Here is a 14273-nt window from a genome sequence, read left to right as displayed (position 1 = left end):
CTGACAGCCTTTTTTTTTAGAGAAACCTATAGTTCCTGCTCTGTGGTCAATTGAAAAAGGCTTCTGTCAACCCCTAACCAGTAGTTAGCCAAGCAGAACCACTTATAGTCACTTGATCCAGGGCCCACAGTCTTTCTAAGGCACTTTCCTTAGACATCATTGTAATTCTCCCAGGAATATGTCCCCACTGTTCTTCCCATGAAGAAATGCTATTTGCTCCTTAACATCCTCCATGAAGAAAACCCATCAGAGACAATCTGCACTTGCCTCGGACCCCTGTCACAGCTGTAGACAGGATTCTTTTAAATATTTTGTTAGTGTGCAGGTGGAAATGTATTCAAATGCAGATGGCCATTTTGTTCTGCACACATTTCATTCTGCTTGCTTAAGTGCTAGTGGGGAGATTTGTAATGGAGACAGAACAAACCTGGAAGGGAAGCAGGTTTAAGTGTTAACACACATGCAGATACCATCAATTTGCTAATATGGCATCTTCCACTTAGAAGACAATTGAGAGCTGCATCCAGGAATCTGGAGGGCTGGAACATTTGTGGCCATTCAGCCTCATTCTACCACATGATTGGTTGGGAGCGGTGGTTTTTTATTGACCATGTAGCCAGAACTGTCAGTGTCTTTAAAATCCCCTGATGAAACACTTGATGAGGCTTTCCAAGGCATTTGTGTCTGAAGGAAGAAATTATTCCTTCCCACATGCCATACAGTAAAGGGGAAGGAAAGGCCTAGAATCTCTTTTTCCTCTTGAGGCCATGTGACTGTGAGAAATAGGCTTGGCTCTTTGGCTCTTTCCCTCCTTTTTTTTTTTTTTTTTTTTTCTGTTTTAGGTGCAAAGACTAGAGTCATTGGTCTGACCTGGAAGCTTGAGCCATAGGGATCCAGGAGTCTAGAATATGGGCTAGGTGTTGCAGTCAGCCAAGCAAGGGTCCCAAGTTTCCAGCTTAGCAGCTGGCAAGGCTAGTGTTGGGTGTGAACTGGGCAGGACCCATACTATACAGAAACTGAGCTCAAATGTGAGTCCAATCGTTTCCACCTCCCCAGAGACCTGAGGTTTACAATGCACCCATGGGTTGGGGAAAATGCTTGTATGCTTGTTCTTGCTATATCTTTGAAGTAAATATCCCATTGTAAAAGCTAATTCCATGTTCTATGATCATACGGAACTGGGGTGCACATCACTGGGCCCTTAAAAATGGGGAGAACACAGCTGGTGGCACATTGAACTGATGGTAGAGAAGAGAGCTTCCCTAATTCAAGGAAGGCAGGAGGGAAATGCCTTAGGACTGACCCTGAGAAAGTGGGGCCCGAGCAGTCATGATACTGAAGTATCAAGGTTTTATACACCAGTTTGTCTTCACCAAGCCAAATTAGCTGGGTGTTTGAGCTGCATATTTAATTAAGGAGCATCAGAGGGAAAAAGAGAAGAGTAGCTGGAGTCGGATTCTTTCTGAGACATGAGCTGATAAGAATCCCCAGGGTACAAGTAGTCAAAGTTCAGTTAAACTTCTATCAAATTGCAGGCAGTTGCCATTTTGGGTGGAGTGAGCTCCACCAGTCCTGCTCATGAACCATAAAAAAACCACTGCTCAAGTGCAGTGTTTCCTAATTCCCTCTAGCTACTAGTGGCTTCCCCAGAAAAATAACCCTGTGTTTATATTGTCTATATTTTGTATCTGCTACACAGCACAGTGTAGTGATGGATAGAGAACTACCCTGGAAGACTCGGAGTCAGGCCCCTCCTCTGACACTACCAGCCATGTGACCAAGCCCTTTCCCCCACTCCCGGCCATATAATGGTCAGCTGAAATCTCAACCCCCTGAATAATGACTCAGTCTGGATACTCTGCACCTTCTTAGCTCTCCCTTAGTTGTCTATCTGACTGGAGGGTGGATCACTACACTCTCCCTCTCTCTCTCCTTCTCCTTCTTTCCAAAGGAAGGTAAATTTTGATGGCCAGAAATTGCCCAGTTAACTTGGGGTACACTAGCTAGATTCCTTCCTTCTCTTCCTTCCTCCCTCCCTCCCTCCCTTCCTTTCTTCTTTCCTTCTTTCCTTCCTTCCTTCCTTCCTTCTTTCCTTCCTTCCTTCCTTCCTTCCTTCCTTCCTTCCTTCCTTCCTTCCTTCCTTCCTTCCTTCCTTCCTTCCTAGGTTTTATAAACCTTTTTACAAACCTTTTATAAACCTTCCTTCTATCTTTCCTTTTTCTTTCTTTCCAAAACCTTCAACCCAGTTCACTCTGAGGCTCATAGATTCAACCACAAAGGTCCCTGCCCAAGCTGTATTTAATGGCTGTACTGGGCCCTCCTGCCTTAGAGTGAATGTCAATGGTAACTGTTTTTCTTTGGAACAGGAACCCTGAGGGTCTTCCCCTCCCAGCTTGATTTTGTTTCCAGTTTTTTTTTTTTCTAATTAGAGGGGCCTTCCCTTGACTCACTTCCTAAAGAGGCCTATTTACTGAATGGGCTTTACTTCACACTGAGTACCTAAAAAGTCCTTAGCCTAAAAAGGGCCAGGGTCTCCCATTGCTTCCTAGGCCATCTCCAGCTGTCCTGATCAATATCTGGTCACTGGATTCTGATGGCTCTGGAGGAGAAAGTGAGGCTGGTGACCTTGCACAGCACTCCCTCACTCAAATCAAAGTCAACTGCCAGTCCTGTCATCATTTCTCTGACATCATGGTCCTCTTCTAAAACAAAGGACAAACAATAACAATAACAACCTCCCTAAACCTTCCTTTATAAAGGACTCACAACCATCCCAGTAACTCCTTTTTCCATCAGCAGATCTGCTTGGCTCTTTAGAACAGCAGCTTCTCTTCCCCCAACTCAACCAGTCCCCTCTCCCTTTTCAGTTTCCTTTTGTGCCTTGTCTTCTCTCATTACATTGTAATCTTGAGCCAAAGACTCTTTTTCTTATTTGTATTCTTAGCACAGTCCCTAGTTCGTAGTAGGTACTTAATAAATGTTTATTGAATTAAATTGACCCTGGATAAGTCACTTAATTTCTCTAGACAACTTGTGTAGTCTGCAACTACAGAGCAGGGCTGACATTGGTAGAGGGAGTCCTCTCTATGGAAAAAATCATCGGTCTAAATATGTAAATGTTGTCTTCCCTTGAAGAATATAAGCTCTCTGAAGGCAGAAATGGTTTCACTTTTGTCTTTGTATCTCTAGTGTCTGGCATGTTGTGCTTATTGCATGCTAGTGGGTTATTGCCTTCTAGCTCTGCCACCACCCTAGTTACCTTCCTTTGTAAGCAATCCAGTTTGCCAATGCTCTCACTAAAATGGGACACCTAGAAATAAATTATTTTCAGCTGTGATTTCATGAGGGCAGAAGTCAGTGGTCCGGTCCGATCACCTCCCTAGTCCTGGACACTTCACCTCTTTAGGTTACTGCAGACTAATAGTATGCAAATTTTGCTTTTGTGGGACAACCAGGGTCATACTGTTGATCCATATTGACTATTCAGTCTATGAAACATTCTATTTCTTCACATGAACTGTTATCTAACTGTGATCTTGTTCTTGTGCAATTGAATTTTTCAGGTCAAGTCATTTTTCAACTAGCATTTGCTCACTCACTGTACACCAGGCATGGTACAAAATATTGGGGATACAAAGTGGCACCCAAAAAGCCTCTGCTCTTGCTTGTGTCTCTATATTTCCTGTGCTGTTTGTTCTTACACCCCTTGTGGTTATTAAAATGTGATTGCTGCCCCAATTGTGGTCTTTCCCAATGAGTACCCAAAGAACTGAGCGTGTCTGTCCTTATTTCATAAATGATCAATTCACATATTTTCTCAGTCAACAGATACTAATAGTACAACTCCAGGGAAGGTAGGTGGTACAGTGGATGAAAAGTGGAGATACAGAGGCAGATGACATGAGGATAAGGCAGGGGATGGGATAGTGAAGGAGGGCAGGCAGCATGAGGAGGAAAGATGGAGAGGGGATGAGTCACTTGGGTAACAGCAGACTGGAGTTGGGAACACCCGAGCAGCATGGACCCTTAGGAGATGGAAGAGTGCTGGGGGGGAGGGGGCAGGAGTTTGAAGCCTCATTTTTATAGGACTTTTTCAGGGGAAAACAGACCAACTCCTATCTGTGCCCCCTTGAGGTTAATTTATGAACATATCCAAATCATCTCAAAGTTATTGCCTCTTTAGACTGGCTACCTATAAAACTTACTATACCGACTAGAAGGGGGTGGTGGGGGTGGTGTCAGGAGGGCCAGAATAAGTTACAATTTTAACACAACATGTAATAACAAAAAGAAGCAATGTTTTTAGATTAACTTGTATTTTATTAATCACATCTATGCACATTTTAAGAGCAGTAATAAATATACTTGCAAGAAATATTATTTATGTAATCTATAGTAGTATGTTTGCTTATTTATTATACTGAATCACTTAATGAAAGGACTCCTTGCAATAATTCTGTTAAATGACTTATGAGTCTCTCCTGCCCTGCCCCTTCTCCAGAGAGCTGTGGCTCACAAGTGGGAAACATAGTGAATATTAATTCCCTTTATGTATTCTAGGTTTCAACCCAACTGAACTACTTGCTTTTCTTTGAATCTAGAACTCCATTTCCCACTTCTGTTCCTTTGTACAGGCTGTCCTACATGCCAGACATGCCCTCTCTCCTCACCTCTAGATCCCCCAAATTTTTGAGCTTCTGTGAAGTCTCAGGTCATGTACCTTCTCCCCTGGAAATCCTTTCCTAACACCCCTAGTTGCTGGTGCTCATGTCCTCTCTAATTTGCAGCGTGTTCTGGATGGACGCAGGCCAGTGGACGCAGGACAGGCCTCCAAAAGTTTAGGTTCTTTTTTGGAAAAAAATGAGATACTTGTAAGTCACTCAACAGTTAAAAAAACAAAACAAAACAGATTTATTTTGCCATAGCAGGAGAAGGCTATTCAACAAGGGTAGACATTGAGGACACCTTGAGTTGATTCAGCTGAGTGATATCCCCTTGCCTAAGTCACCAGTTATGACACACCAGCCAGACACCAGAACCTCTTCTCGTGGCTGCTTTGTTTTCAGGCAAAGAAGTGACACCAGCAGTTCCCTGAGCCAGCCAAGTCTCAAGGAAGGCCCCCATACCTTTTAAGGAAAAACTAGCCTAATTTACTCGGGGAGAAGGGTTACGATGTTACTCCTACCATATTATATGCCCTTAGGGGCGGCCAGGTGGCTCAGCGAGTAAGAGCACTGGTTCCAGTGTTGGGACGACCTGGAGATCGAATCCCGGGCTCAGACACTCAGCACCACACCCAGAAATAACTGGCCGTGTAACCTTCAGCAAGTTACTTAACCCCAATTGCTTAAAAAAAACCCAAAACATATTATATGCCCTTGATCCAATTCCTTCAGGGCAGGAACTATTTTCTGTTTTTGTTGGTCTATCTTCACTGCTTTACTTATAATAGATGCTTAACTGGTGTTGGATTGAACACAGAGTAACTCTACCCTCAGGAGCAGAGCTATATGGTATAATGCTTGTAAACCCAAAGAAGGTAGTGAAAGTGTCAGAGAAATAAATGGGCATCTGAAGATCCAGAATTATAGTCTCAGTTCTTCCTATTAAGTAACTGTGAGACTGTGGCTAATGAACTCCCACTTCTAAGCATCTCAGTTTGTAGAATCAAATTATCACAGATTTAGAGCTGGAAGGTCCAGATCTTAGAGGTCATCCAGCCAAACCCCTTCATTTTATAGAAGGAAAAACTGAGGCACTGAAAGTTTAAGCAGCATGCAGGTAAACAGAAACAGTATTTGAATGCAAGTTGTCCAACTCTAAATCCAGTGACTTTTATTGTACCCTTAATTTCCTTATCTGTAAATTGAGAAGCTTGTATCAAACACTCCCAAGGGTCCTTTCCAGTTAAAAAAAAAATGCCACAGTTATAAAAGCAAAGCAGGACAAGATGAGGCTTAGATTACCCTTTTTCTGTTAATTTTCTTTGCATTTGAATTTTTTGAGCCTCCCATGGGTTCTTTTCTTTCTACCATCCTTTCAATACTTCCATTTCCCCCAGCTCAAAAGGGAGAGGAAGGGAACGAGTTCTGCTGAGTAGGCTGAGGCTGAGCTAGGTCTTACTTTTAGCAACACTAAAAGGTTTTAAACTCTACCTCTTCATCATAGACATTTTTGTATACTCTTTTTAGTCCATGTGGAATGGTATGTTTGAAGCACCTAATTTGAAAGATGGGACCCTCAGAGGAAAAAAAGAAATGTGTACATCCTAAAAAGGGGGGAAAGAAGAACATAGATTGAGAGCCGAGTGAAGCCAATCCTTTCATTTTTATAGATGAGGAAACTGAGGACTAACAAGATTAAGGATCTTGCATGAGGTCACACAGGTCTTGAGTAGAAGAATTGGGATTTCAGCCCAAATCCTTTGCCTGTTTCCAGTCCACCACTGCCTCTCTGTAGAAAAACTATGATTCTATTACAAATTGTCCCTGACCTTAAACTCACAAAGCCTTAGGATGCAGAACCTTTCGAAGGGAACTAAGTGGATACTGTGTGTATTTCAAATGGTCATATCAAGGTCCAGCAAAAGGAAGTGAATAAATCATACTCTGCCTGATTTCAAGAACTTCAGTTCCGTTCTTTACAGTCCCAGCTCAGGGTCTATGGGGAAAAGAATGGTTTTAAATTGAGGACAAAGCCTTGGTTCTGTGCTGCTTTGTAGCCAGAACTCTCTCAATAGAGAAATTTTGCTTTCTGTGCCAGGCCCTCCAAATGTAAAGCATTCACCCATACATCACTGAATGCAAAGGTTGAACAAGTGGTTGTCTTTTCCCAGAGCACTTTGTTCAGCTGCTGAATTTGAGCTGGGTAATTCACAGCCCACTGTATGCCGGCCTCCCCAGACGCTAATAGCTGCCTGCTTGCCCTCCGAGTATGTTGTCCATAGGCCTTCTGGTAGTTCATCACTGCAGCTATTTGGTTTGCCAATAATTGCATTGACTTTGTGCTGTAACATGCCTGGCAAGGAATCTCTGGCTGGTTTTTAGAAAAATCCACTTTTTTCTTGAAAACTGAGGAAACAGGGCCAGTGACTTGCTCCTCGCTGTTGCAAAATTTCACTCTCCCTCTTTTTCCTCAAGTTTCTGTTGATTTCAGAGGCTCCTCCAGGTGACAGCCCTTTAAGTACCTGAAGACTCCTGTCATGCTCACACCTGTTCTCTGTTCCAGGCTAAATATCCCCGGTTCCTTCAAGCAATCCTCATGCAGGCCCTTCACCGTCCTAATAAACCTTTCTCTGGGTTTAAACTCCCCAGTTTCTCAAGGTACTATTTAAATCTGGAGCCAAAAACAAAGAATGTCCTCCAGATGGGATCTGACTGACACAAAGTGCAGCAGGTCTCTTTATGACCTCTTATAATGAATCCTAAGGTAACATTAGTCCTACAGCCCACAAGTAGCTTTCAATCTGCTAAACCTCCAGATCTCTTTTACAAACTGTTGCTCAGCCATGCCTTCCCTGTCTTGTACTTATGAAGCCACATGTAGGGGTGGAGGTAATTAAGGATTCCCTGATGAATCTGATGAATTTCCCCACTTTACCGATGAGACTATAAAGCATATGTGGGGGGAGGGGTGGAATCGGAGGGACGTCTCTTTACTCAGTACTGGGAGGGCTCAGGGAACTCTGTGACTGTGTGACAGATTCAAGAGAATGGACTTGTAGAACTATCCATGTCTATGGACTTTAAAGAGAGCCAACCAACTAGCATTCTTTTTTCTCTCTTCTGGAGACTCTTTCACCTTTACCCTTTTGCCTTCTGGAATACAATGGGGAGAGCAAGAAGACAGGAGTTCTTCCCACTTTCCTGGGAGCAGTTAGACTGTTTACAGCACAAATTGAATTCTTTTCCAGGTGGCTTGAGAGGGGAGTTATGGGACCTCAAGTTTCTGACTATCCTCTGCCTTTCAGTTTCCTTTTATGGGAAAAATCAGTGACTGAAAACCTGAGAATGGACTTCATGTCAAGAGAGGATAGCAGCTGAGACAGATGGAGTTTTGCTATGGAACATGACAAAAAAGAGACATGTGCTGGTCTATGTGATCCAAGTCCTGGGGTTCCCAAGCACAAGAGGTTAGTGACTGGACCTTCTTCAGGAGTTTTTAACCTGGAGTCTGTGAATTTGTTCTTTTACATATTTTGATAATTGTATTTTCATGTAATTAGTTTCCTTTGTAATTTTATGTGTTTTATCTTGTGCATTGAAGAACATTGTTTTCCAAAGGGGCTTTCAGGATTCACTGGATTGCCAAAATGGTCCATGACAAGTGTTTGGAGCTCTGGTTCTAGGAAGAAAAGGGAATTTCCTGATGCAGCCTGTTCTTGGGGAAAAGGAGAGGGTCATCCCCATCCTTCTTGAGTAGTGTCCTACCTGGAAAGCAAAGCCAGTGGGTAATTCAGACAGAGGTCTGTCTAAAAGGAAAAGAATTGTTTGTTCAGCAGTCCACAAAGTGTGTTTACATTCTAAGGAAGTGATGCACCACTCTATTCGTGAGCTTTGTTGAGGCCGTAGAGGGCTCTGGGGAAAAGAGGGACTCATCAGGATGTCAAAGGGTTTTCCCAATAGCAACCCCAATTTCAGTTCTTTTCCAGGGGGAGCGAATAGCCAATTTGAGCCTGAGCCCTTGGTGTGTTTCTGTGTCTTTTTATGGTCCCCAGGAGTCCTGTGTCTTCTGCATTTTCTATGAGGTGAAACCAAGTTTGTCCCATAAGTGATTTGCATTGCGCTACCTTAATTGTTTAGGCTAGGGATCCTGTTACCCCCAGTTAGGGAAATCTTGTTGTTGTTTAGTCATTTCAGTCATGTCCGGCTCTTCATGCCCCCATTTGGGCTTTTTCTGGGCAAAGATGCTGGAGCTGCACGCCATCTCCTCCAACAGACACAGACTATACCCAATCTTTATTTCTGAGATTTCCAGAATCTTGTGGCGAGGTGCCCAGGGTTTGATGCAGTATTGAGGGGACTCTGGGCTCACAAGTCATACAGAACCTTTGCATTTAGCATTTCATCTTGGTCTATTATGCCTTGTGTTCCGGCTTGCTGAGATCTTTTTGAATTCTCTTTTCCAGTGTGTTAGCTATGTCAGACTCCAATGATAACTCTTGCGTATGTAGTACTTTAGGGTTTACAAAGTACTTTACCCATGTTATCTCATTTGATCCCCATGACAACCCTGTTAGGTGCTGTTATCATGTCCATTTTATAGATGAGAAAATCAAGGCTGAAAAAGGTAAAGTAACTTGCCCAGGGTCACACAGCTAGTAAGTGTCTGAGGTAGGATTTAACTTGAGTCTTCCTGACTCTGTACCACCTAGTGTCTCCACTCATATTTACATTATCTGGAAATGTAAGCACATCATCTCTCACTTTATCCCAATGCTGTGTTTTATTAAAAATATTTAATGGCACAGGGCACAGATTCTGCCTCACTCTCTCTTTCAGCCCTGCTCCTTCCATATCCAATCAGCTGCTAAGTCCTGTTGTTTGAACCTTTAGAACAGCTCTTGTGTATGCCCACTTCTCTCTTCTGATACTACCACCATGGCTCAGGCTCTTATCACCTCAGCCTAGACTACTGCAATAACCTCAAGGGTTGCTCTCCCTGCCACTCATGTCTCTCTATTCTAATCCATCCTCCACTCAGCTGTTTAAATGATCTTCCTAAAGCAGGAATCTGACCATAGTGTCACCATCCTCCCTTCCCCATTCCAATGAACTCCACTGGTTCCAGGATCAAATAGAAAAAGCCCTTCCTGCCTTGGCCTCTTCCTTCCTTTCCAGGCTTCTTATACCTTCCTTACTCCCCTCCCTATATTCTGGGATTCAACGATACTGGTCTCCTGGTTATTATTTACATAAGACCTGCCCAGCTCCCAGTTGGAACCTTGCCTGGAATTCTCTTCTCATTTCTGCCTCCTGTTTTCCCTGAGTCTCAGGGTAAATTCTATTTTCTGCAAGAAGCCTTTTCTGGCCTTTAATGTTAGTACTTTCCTTCTGAGATTATCTCCACTCTATCCTCCCTATATCATGATTGTTCATAGATGGTTGCATATTCTCTCCCGATTTCACTGTGAGCTCCTTGGAAGCAGGGACTGTTTTTTGTTTGCTTTGTTTTTGATCTGGTTGTTTTTTGTATCCTTGGAGCTTAGCAGAGTGCCTGGAATATAGTAAATGATAGTGGACTGAGTGACTTGAGCTAAAAAAATTCAACTGCACAGCTAGACCACAGTTTCACATGAAGATCTGGAGCTTTTTGTGGACTGAATAATCAACATAGGTCAATGGTGTAACCTGGTGGCCCTAAGAAAGCAAAATTTACAGTATTGTTGTTCAACCGTGTCTTCATGAAACAAGGACCACACCGTCTGTGGCATTTTCTTGGCAAAGATGGGAGTGGTTTGTCATTTCCTTCTCCAGTGGATTATGGCAAACAGAGGTTAAATGGCTTGCCCAGTAAGCATCTGAGGCTGGATTTAAACTCAGATCTTCTGATTCTAGGGATTAGCCTCTGTCCAACAAGCTTCCTAGGCAAAAAAAGGTTAAGTGACTTGTTCAAGATCATACAACTTGTAAGTGCCTGAGGCTGGATTTGAACTCAGTTCTTCCTGACTCTGGATCCAGCGTTTTATCCACCGAGCCATCTAGCTGCCCTTATACAATATGAGGCCTCGTTCATAGAGAAAGTCAAAATGCCCAGGACTACGGAGGTGATGGTATCACCATCCTCTATCCCGAAAAATGCCTGCAGTACCTGGCACATAGTAGGTGCTTACTAAATGCTTGTGACCTGACCTTTTACTGGGGCCCTCTACTAACCTACTGAATGAAAAAGTACTTTTTAAGTATGAGCTATGTGTCATATTCTATCAGGAGTAGTAATATGAGTATAAAAAAGAGAAGAGCCCCTGCCCTCAAGAAGCTTACATCCTAACAGAGAGAAGCTGTGTATATCTAGGGAATGGGGGGCAGAAGAGTGAGTTTTGGACTTTGAAGTTATAGATATTCTATGGGAAGCCAAAAGGCAGTCAGCAGCAATGGAATGGGGTGCCTAAAGAGGCAGAGAACTCCCCCTTATTAGCATTGTCAAAGCAAAGGCATTTGGATCAGGTCATTCAACTTCTTCCAAATCTATCAAATCATGCTGTGGTCTAGCCCACTTCTCTTTGCTATGACAATAGCATGAGAAACTTTGTTTTTGTTTTTTTGGCAAAGATACTGGAGTGATTTTCCATTTCCTTCGCCAGATCATTTTACAGATGAGGAAATTGAGGCAAATAGTGTTAAGTGACTTGCCCAGGGCCACACAGCTAGCAAGTATCTGAGGTCCCATTTGAGCTTGGGTCTTCCCGACTCCAGGTTCTGAGCTCTACTGTGCCACCTCGTGTCCTTATGAGAAACTTCATCCAAGTTGTATGTAAATTATGGACATTATGAGTTTTTTGGATTAATTTGCTTTTTTTCCAATTTAATTGAAGCAATTTCATTTCTGTTTGATAAACATGTTTAAAACAATAGCAATAACTTCTACGACAATGATGACAATGACACACATTTGCCTGGTGCTAGCTTTTGAGGGAGGTCCAGGATTAGGTAAGACATAATTCCAGTCTTTATGGCACTTACTCCAAGTAGGGGAATAATAAATTCTGCGACACATGATATTGCATGAGAAGTACAAAGCAAAGGATTATGGTAAGTGGGTTGGGAAGGAAGAGCTGGGGAATGCTTCATGAAGAAGGTGACATTTGAATGTTCCTTCAGAACAAGAAGCAGGAAGGTGAAAAGGCCTCAGCCAGCCGTGACAGGAAGCCAAGAAGCCCCCTGAGATCCTAGCAAGTGAGTGGGAGTCTTGAACCTGAGGATAACGAGGCAAACCATCCTGAGCTGTGGCATCTGGGAAGAAGCCCAACATCGATAACTAGGGAGCAATGAATTCTTGGTCCTTTGTGAATATAAACAAATGCCTCCTGTTTGGGCAGGGACAGTACCCACAACCTGCTTTACAGGTTATTGAAAGTTTTCCTTGCAAGTAACTAAATCAGGAAGGTATTAGAGTAGAAGTATTATTATTTTATACGAATGAGGAAACTGAGGCCAATAGACATCAGCGTAAGACCATTGTGTACCTAACAAGTAGCAGAGGTAGTCTCTTGACTATATAATCAATGGTATTTCTGATATAGGTTGGTTATTATTATTATTATCCCTATTTTGTAGGTAAAAAAATTGAGGCAGGGGTGGCTAGGTGGTGCAGTGAATAGAGCAGTGGTCCTGGAGTCAGGAGGACCTGAGTTCAAATATGGCCTCAGAAACTTTAAACAAAAACTAGTGGTGTGACCTTGGGCAAGTAACTTAACCCCAATTGCCCTACCTTCTCCCACTCCAAAAAGAAAAAAGAAAAAAATTGAGGCAATAAGAGCCATTAGATCTTATTCCTGAGTTCATAGAGCTATTAGTGGCTCTCTTGGACTACAGAAAGGCCCATCTTACGTACAGTAGCTGCTACAACAGCATGAGTATTTAAGAAATGTGTAAAGTAGGGAAGCTCTAAGAAAAAAAATGTTAAAACCTAAAAAAAATTGATAGCTTTTGTTCTTTTTGATCTTTTTCATCTCCTGCATACTCTTACCTAGTAAACCATCCATTGTATTTAACATTTTTTTTTAATTGGGAAAAAAGGATCTTGGGAAAACTAACCATTCCAATCAACTTAGTCTGACAGCATATTTAACATTCTACACATAGTCTCCCTCTTTTTTTTTTCTTTTTGGAGGGGGGAAGGCAGGGCAGTTTGGGTTAAGTGACTTGCCCAAGGTCACATGGCTAGTAAGGGTTAAGTGTCTGAGGTCACATTTGAACTCAGGTCCTCCTGACTCTAGGGCTGGTGCTCTCTATTCACTGTGCCACCTAGCCGCCCTACTCCTTTATTTTCTTGTCCCTTCAGCAGGTCTAAATTTAGTTGTTAAAATTACATAATGCTCAGTTTTACTTTTTGTTGTATTTTTTCTACTTAAATTGTAGTAGGCATTATGCATATTGTTTCTCTGATTTTGCTTACATCACATTGTGTCAGTTCACATTTCCCAGGCTGCAGTATTATGCCATTATATTTGTTGTTGTTCAGTCATTTCAGTCATGTGTGACTCTTTGTGATCCCGTTTGGGGTTTTCTTCGCAAAGGCAATGGAGTGGTCTGCTATTTCTTTCTCCTGCTCATTTTATGGATGAGGAAACTGAGGCAAACAGGGTTAAGTGACTTGCCCGGGGTCACACTACTAGTAAGTGTCTGAGACCAGATTTGTACTCAAGAAGATGAGTTCTTACTGACTCTTATCCATTGCACCACCTAGCTGCCCCTATGCCATTATATTAATGTACCACAATTTATTTAGCCATCCCCCAGCCAATGGTCATAATCTTTATTTCTAGTTCTTTGCTATTGCAAGTGCTGCTATGAATATTTTGCTAAGTCTCAGACTTACTCATCTTCCTGTCTTTGACTTCCTTGTAATATATGCCTAGCAGTGGGATCTCTGGGGCAAAGGTCATAACATTTTAGTTGTTTGAGAAGCAGGCAGTATGGTGGCAGGGATGTAGAGATGTCTTTGGAACTAGGCAGACTGGAGTACAAGCTCTGCTTCTGACATATACTGGCCATGTGACTCTGGGCAGGTCTGAGTGCCCAGATGACTCTGGGGCAGCTGGTGGTGTAGGGGATAGAACTCTGGGCTGGGAGTCAAGAAGACTAGAGTTCAAATGTGGCCTCAGGCACTTAGCCATGTGATCCTGGGCAAGTCCCTAAATCTCAGTTTGTCTCAGGTTCCCTCAGATGGTAATAACAATGGCAGCCACCTCTCAAGGTTGTTATGCAGATTAAATAAAATAATATTTGTGAAGCACTTAGCACAATGCATGGCATGTAGGTACCTAATAAATAGTTATTTCCTTCCCTCCCAAGCAACTCTCTCAAGACTCTAAGTTGAAGAAAAGGTGCAGACCTGCATTGATGGAAGTGCAGGTAATGGAGGTGCAGGTTCTGGGAACCCCCTTGAGCTCTCCTTGTCCCAGAAGCTGTGTCTAGGTCCATGTCCTCCAGCATAACCAAACAGCCTCCTTAATGTCTGACCTAATGGGACCTGAGAGGTCAGGCCCCCCAAAACACAAAACACACACACACACACACACACACACACACACACACACACACACACACACA

This window comes from Petaurus breviceps, unplaced genomic scaffold (assembly GCF_028583685.1).
Source record: "Petaurus breviceps papuanus isolate PSGF00001 unplaced genomic scaffold, PetGlider_PUasm1.0 80, whole genome shotgun sequence".
Classification (NCBI taxonomy): Eukaryota; Metazoa; Chordata; class Mammalia; order Diprotodontia; family Petauridae; genus Petaurus; species Petaurus breviceps.
The sequence above is the reverse complement of the archived record's forward strand: the minus strand, read 5'-3'. Positions refer to the sequence as shown.